This window comes from Channa argus, chromosome 15 (assembly GCF_033026475.1).
Source record: "Channa argus isolate prfri chromosome 15, Channa argus male v1.0, whole genome shotgun sequence".
In the NCBI taxonomy this organism is placed as follows: domain Eukaryota; kingdom Metazoa; phylum Chordata; class Actinopteri; order Anabantiformes; family Channidae; genus Channa; species Channa argus.
This window is the reverse complement of record NC_090211.1, coordinates 12,418,596-12,424,178: the sequence shown is the minus strand read 5'-3', so window position 1 is coordinate 12,424,178 and position 5,583 is coordinate 12,418,596.

Below are 5,583 nucleotides of genomic sequence, written 5' to 3'. Positions count from 1 at the left end.
GGCGTGACAACCACTCCAGTCAAGTTGGTCAGGCCCACAACACACGGCAAGTAAACAGTGTGTCCAAGCCTGCCCTGAAAGACAGTGTATGGAGGGAATATTCTCAACTAAATCACAAACTGAATTTTAAATAATCAAACTGAGATTGCTCAGCTTTGTAGTAGTAACTTTGAGTAAGCATGCTGCGGATGTGGCCTGTGCGGACTTCTCTCTGTCTCTCTCTCTCTGTCTGTCTCTCTCTCTATATATAGATATATGTATGTGTGTGTGTTACTTCTTAATTTCCGAGGAAAGTGAATTTTTAGAAACAAAGCACAAATGAGTCACAGAAAAACTCAGCCCCCTCTGGCCTCCCTCAACTTGCTGATAAAGATGAAGGCGTATACAGGGCACTATTTACGACTTCTGCTGTTAATGTCTGACCTCTTGTGGACAATGAGGCGCACTGAGGTGAACTGTAATGAGCATGGTAACGAGATGCTGCAGCTACTGGTGCAGAATAGTAGTTTCTGCTTTTACTTTTATCTTTTTATATTTAAGTGTGTATCTGTATCAGAATCACCAAAGTAACTGCAATAGATGTGCACCAACTTATTTTGGGGAGAGGTGGACAAATGCATTTTGATTCCAATCACAACTGCAGGCACATTGCAGATGAACAAACAAGCCTCACTTTTTTGTGCAGAGGTAGGGCAAAGCAGAGCACGACTACTAAAGCGAAGAAGTGTCACTCCGAATTGATGCAGCATGGCATACAGAGGCTCATAGCTCCAGAGGCTGACAATGCAGTAGAGGTGTACAGCAAAGAGTGTTACTGGGTGGGATGTTATTTGAGGGGAAAGGAGCATGAGGAGCTTAAATGGCATTGGATACCAGGGTGTTTAAACTGGTAAAAACATAAAAATAAGAAAGTGCAGTTAGGAGCATGAGTGAGCTTCCAATGTGCTACATTAAATACTATATCCTGTACATATCCTTACAGAAAACATTTCCTGCTGGTTGCATCGATGGCAGCTGACAGATGAAAAAGGGAAAGATGGATGTGAGTACAGACAGAAGTGAGAAGTACAATTTCTGAGTGTTATTTGAATTTGTATTTTGTGTTTTGTTTTTTTTTTGTGACCTTGTGGGTGATTTTCCTTGTACATGTACCACTTGAAACTCACCAGCACAAACAAACAAACAAATATTCATATGTGTTTGAAATTTAAAATTAAAACGTTATATTTAAGCACAATATCACACAGCAGTTGAATATCCTGACATACAGTAGAAAAGGCAGGTTCTAATTAACCAATTTTTAAAATACATTTTCAGCTTTAAGGGGTTCTCAGATGACATTTATGATTAATTTTGCCAAGTTTCTGTAAATGTGTATTTTTGTCTGCCAAGACACATTATCCCAGTTTCTATTGATTGGGGAGGAGACATCAGCTGCTTTGCATGTCTCTGTTTTGTCTTTTTGTACTTTAGTGCTACATTGAAGCTGAAGAAACATCTGGTTTGGTGACATCACGTCTTGTCGTGACTCTCTAGTGTATTTCTAGGCTGTCATGTCTAATACCTTTGTAAGACTACATGTTGATGCCTCCAGGACTGCCTATATGAATTTCTTGTAATCCAGATATGCCTACAGGATAAATTAATCATATCTATAACTGAGTCCAATCTTTTGTTTAACCACAGTGGGTTTCCAAAGCATGGCAAAGACAGGTGATTCAACATTCAGATAGAGACAACTATAAAATACTGTCATTTTGTAACACAAACAGCAATCCTTGGAAAATCACCCCAGTAAAATAAAATAAAATATCTATTGGCAGAAAAGGTTCTGTAGACAGATAAAATAGAAGAAGAAAATTTGTCATACGCATTTTGCCTAGAGGACGAGCTGTTTTATCTGCATGGAGTAGAGAGGGTTGCTTGTGAGCTAAACCACCTTGATATCATATGGCTACCGCTGTAATTATTTGGATGCTTTGATGCACCTCCACGGTCACAGTGCCTAGAGAGTGTTCTCTGAGCCTGAATACTCTGAGTAGGTGACACTTGAAACACACTGAATGAATATGAATGCCTGACTGTGCTCTGCATTTACAAACAGTTGGAGTTGGTGCCAGAAAACTCCCCTGTGATTGCAGTACCAATCATTCTCCATGTTTGAACTGAGGGACAAATGTGAAAAAAAAAAAAGGAACGGCAGAAATAAAATCACCTCTGTCTGTGTCTTTCTACTTCAGACTACTGTACGTGTATCAAGCCTCCCTGCCTGCTCTTCATTTATTCTTGTTATGTTGGTGCAGACAAAACATGTCACAGCCACAAATCATGATGCTACTGTTGTACCCTGAGGATGTATGTAGTTAGGCCACAACAAGCAGAAAACTTTAAAACTCATTTGTTCTCAGGCCAATTCATGGTATAAGTCTAATTAAACTCAACCAGTAAGTGTAATATTGTAACTATTGTACCGACACTGCTGGGGTTTGGTTCCTGTAGAGGATTTGCTAGAAATCTTTGCAGTTTTGTTAGCAAATAGTGCCTAAAATAAACCCAAACAGAAATTGGGAAAGTGTCAAAAATTACATACACTTCCCTACACACACAATGAATCTGAACCATTAGATGGCAGCCCAGCACTTCACTGTCACGCAGAGAACCTCATTCTTGTCCACATGTGTCCTCTGGTTGTGTTTCTGTGAAGAAGAAATTTTAACCTCTCATTGCAAAGGCGCCTTTGAGCATAATGTTGTCCATAAAGTAAGATCTAAACTTAATGAACTGTGGCTTATAGATAAGACCCGCTGCTCCCTTGGGTATTTGATCAGAGAGAGTCTCTGGGGTCAGCCATTTGGACACTGATGTTACAGGAAATACATATCAAAGAAGACTTTGAAGTCAAGTAACCAAAAAGTGGACAGTGAAGGAATAAAGTCATATGGTGAGTGACAAGTCTCAAGGTCAATAGTATTCCATCAACTCTAATGTCGTACAGAATGTAAAAAAAAAAATGTTGAATTTCAAATTGCAGACCAAATATTCCTTCAGGAACAGGTGATACTCCAACCTTGACTTCTGTGGGCAGCCACATTTCACCTGGAGCCGACTGGAACTGCCTTGAGAATAATGTCAAAACCCTGATTTGAATTGCAGAATAGTCCAATTGGACTTTCCTATAAACCTGCTGCCAAATGATACCAAATACGTAGAATAAGAAATATATGTGATGCCTCGCCACTCCCTGATACAACTTGGCTGAGTGCAGTAATTTGCAGATGCCGTCTTTATGAAAAAGGAGAGAGAGGGAAAAAAAAACTCTTTGCCCAGTCCTTGTAGATATATAGTAGTTCTTCCTCATCATGTGCTCGAGTGTCCTCAACAAGCACTGGATTTACCTACTGATTGACTGTCTCCATAACAATCACAGGGATGATTGGTTCATTTAAATGTTTTTTGAAGAGCCTTGTGTCCTATCTCCTACTCCTTTTACTACCAGGCTCCTTTCAACAGTTACTGCTCAGTGAAATGTGGAAATGTGTTGTATTGGACTTTTCCTCCTTCATGGTTATTGCTTTTTTGAATTTGTGACTCAAATCCCCTTGCTCTATTTTGAGTGATTTATACATATGAATGAAGATTTATGCCTGAAAGCTCAATGTGCCAGTATTATCCAATCAAACCGAGCTGCTCAGTGGCTCCTGAGATTGCATTAAAGTGTAATATCAATGCAGCAATCCTCGGGATATTGCCACTTTGAAATACCTTGGGTCCCTCCGATCCTGTAGCTGTATGTAATGATCAAGGGGATTTGTCTATTTAGGTAATGTTTCAAGTAGGATGTTGTGAATTAATGAAAAGATGCCTACCATGTTTAATTTATTTCATCAATGATTGGAAGGAGTTAAAAAAAATGAAATGTCAAAGCACTGCAGGTGACCTAAAATTAATAAATGAAAGCAGGGGGAATAACCAGACTACAATCTGTCTCTGTCTGTACATTACGTTAACTAGAACATAGTCCCTGAACCTATTTCCAAAAGAGTGTCCTCATTGCAAAAGCAACTATATTGATTTATTTTAATGTCTTTCAAAATAACTAAAGCTTAGTGTGCCCCCTGTGTAAGTGAATGTACTGTTAACACTTTTGAGCCACCTGTATCTTCTCAGGACGTTAGAAAGCAGTGCATAGAATTAGGGGGAGGTACTCTCTGTAAAGTGCTCCGTGGGGTACTTCAACAAGAACAGGTCATTCTCGTGTGCTGTGATGGCCAATATACTTTTTATTATTCTTCCACCGCAAACTGCACAGTTGATCAATTTTTTTAAATGTATTTCAGGCAAGAAGACTGCCTTAAATGTATTTTATTTTCCCTTCGAGGGTAAAATTATTGCTTACTGTGCAAATGTGTACTTATCCCCCCCGAGATCTTTCTGTCCAAGGTATTACTCAAATTGACTGTCTACTTTTTTTCAGTTTGGTTTTCCAACTTTGTATGTGTTCAGACATTTAAAAGCAGAATCTCAGACACTGGGGCTAGATGAGACAGCAGCTTTGATATCATGATTATACTATTATTTTTACACAGCTGTCCACTGCTATAAGGGCTATTTCATGCAGTAATGATTTTTGTGTGCAGAAAAACTAAACTGACATTGGCACATTTGTCTGTTTTTTTATTCCCCTGCAGGAAAATGGCTTTCTTAGCCTGCAATTTATCCAATTACAGATTTACAGCAGCGCAAAGTCGACCATATGATACAGCCTAAGTCTATTTTCAGCCTTTGTAGAAAATCCAATCATTCCAAATGGTTGCTGATGGTAATAATTGCAACAGCATTGTATTGATCTAGTGGGTCCATGGAGTGGAAACAAACAAAGCACATGGAGAAAAGGAGACGCACCTCCTTGTGTGCAATAATATTTGGTTTGTTTATCTTACCTAGGTGAAGATGTAATAGGGGGATATTAGGATAAAGTAGAGGTTTTAGGTTTTATTGGCTGCAAGTAAAGAAAATGCCCCCACTGGTACCCCAAGTTTTTAAATTCAGTTTCTGAATATTGAAAAGTTCTACAATTAATGAGCTTTCTAGAATCAAAAGAACTTGTGAGAGTGACCCAGAAAGTATTGCACTGGCCCCAATGTAACAGATATTCACTTTTGCATACAGTAAATGTGACCATTTGAGCTCATTTATGTTTCCTCCCTTTGCTGGCACTGCCTACGCCTAAGATCATTCACTGCCTAAACTGTGCATGGTATTAAAATGGTGCCAATGCAACCATTTCAAAGATAAAGAAAAAATAACAAAATTCTGAGTAGCTACCAAGCAGGTAAGGAATAAATCAGAAACTAAATGGAGCCAGATTGGACAGACAGCTCCAGTCGGCACAGTAGAGCTTGTACTCTATTTACTGCAAATAGGCTTTTTAATGTACACTCATTTTAAAATCAAGTGTACATTAAACTGTCACTGCTGTGCTACAGTAACTGCTTTGATCTACTGTTACTGCTACATTTTTGCTTACATTTGTTAATCTTGCTATCTTAGCTTTAGCCTATAGTTTAGCTGTGTGCATGTGTC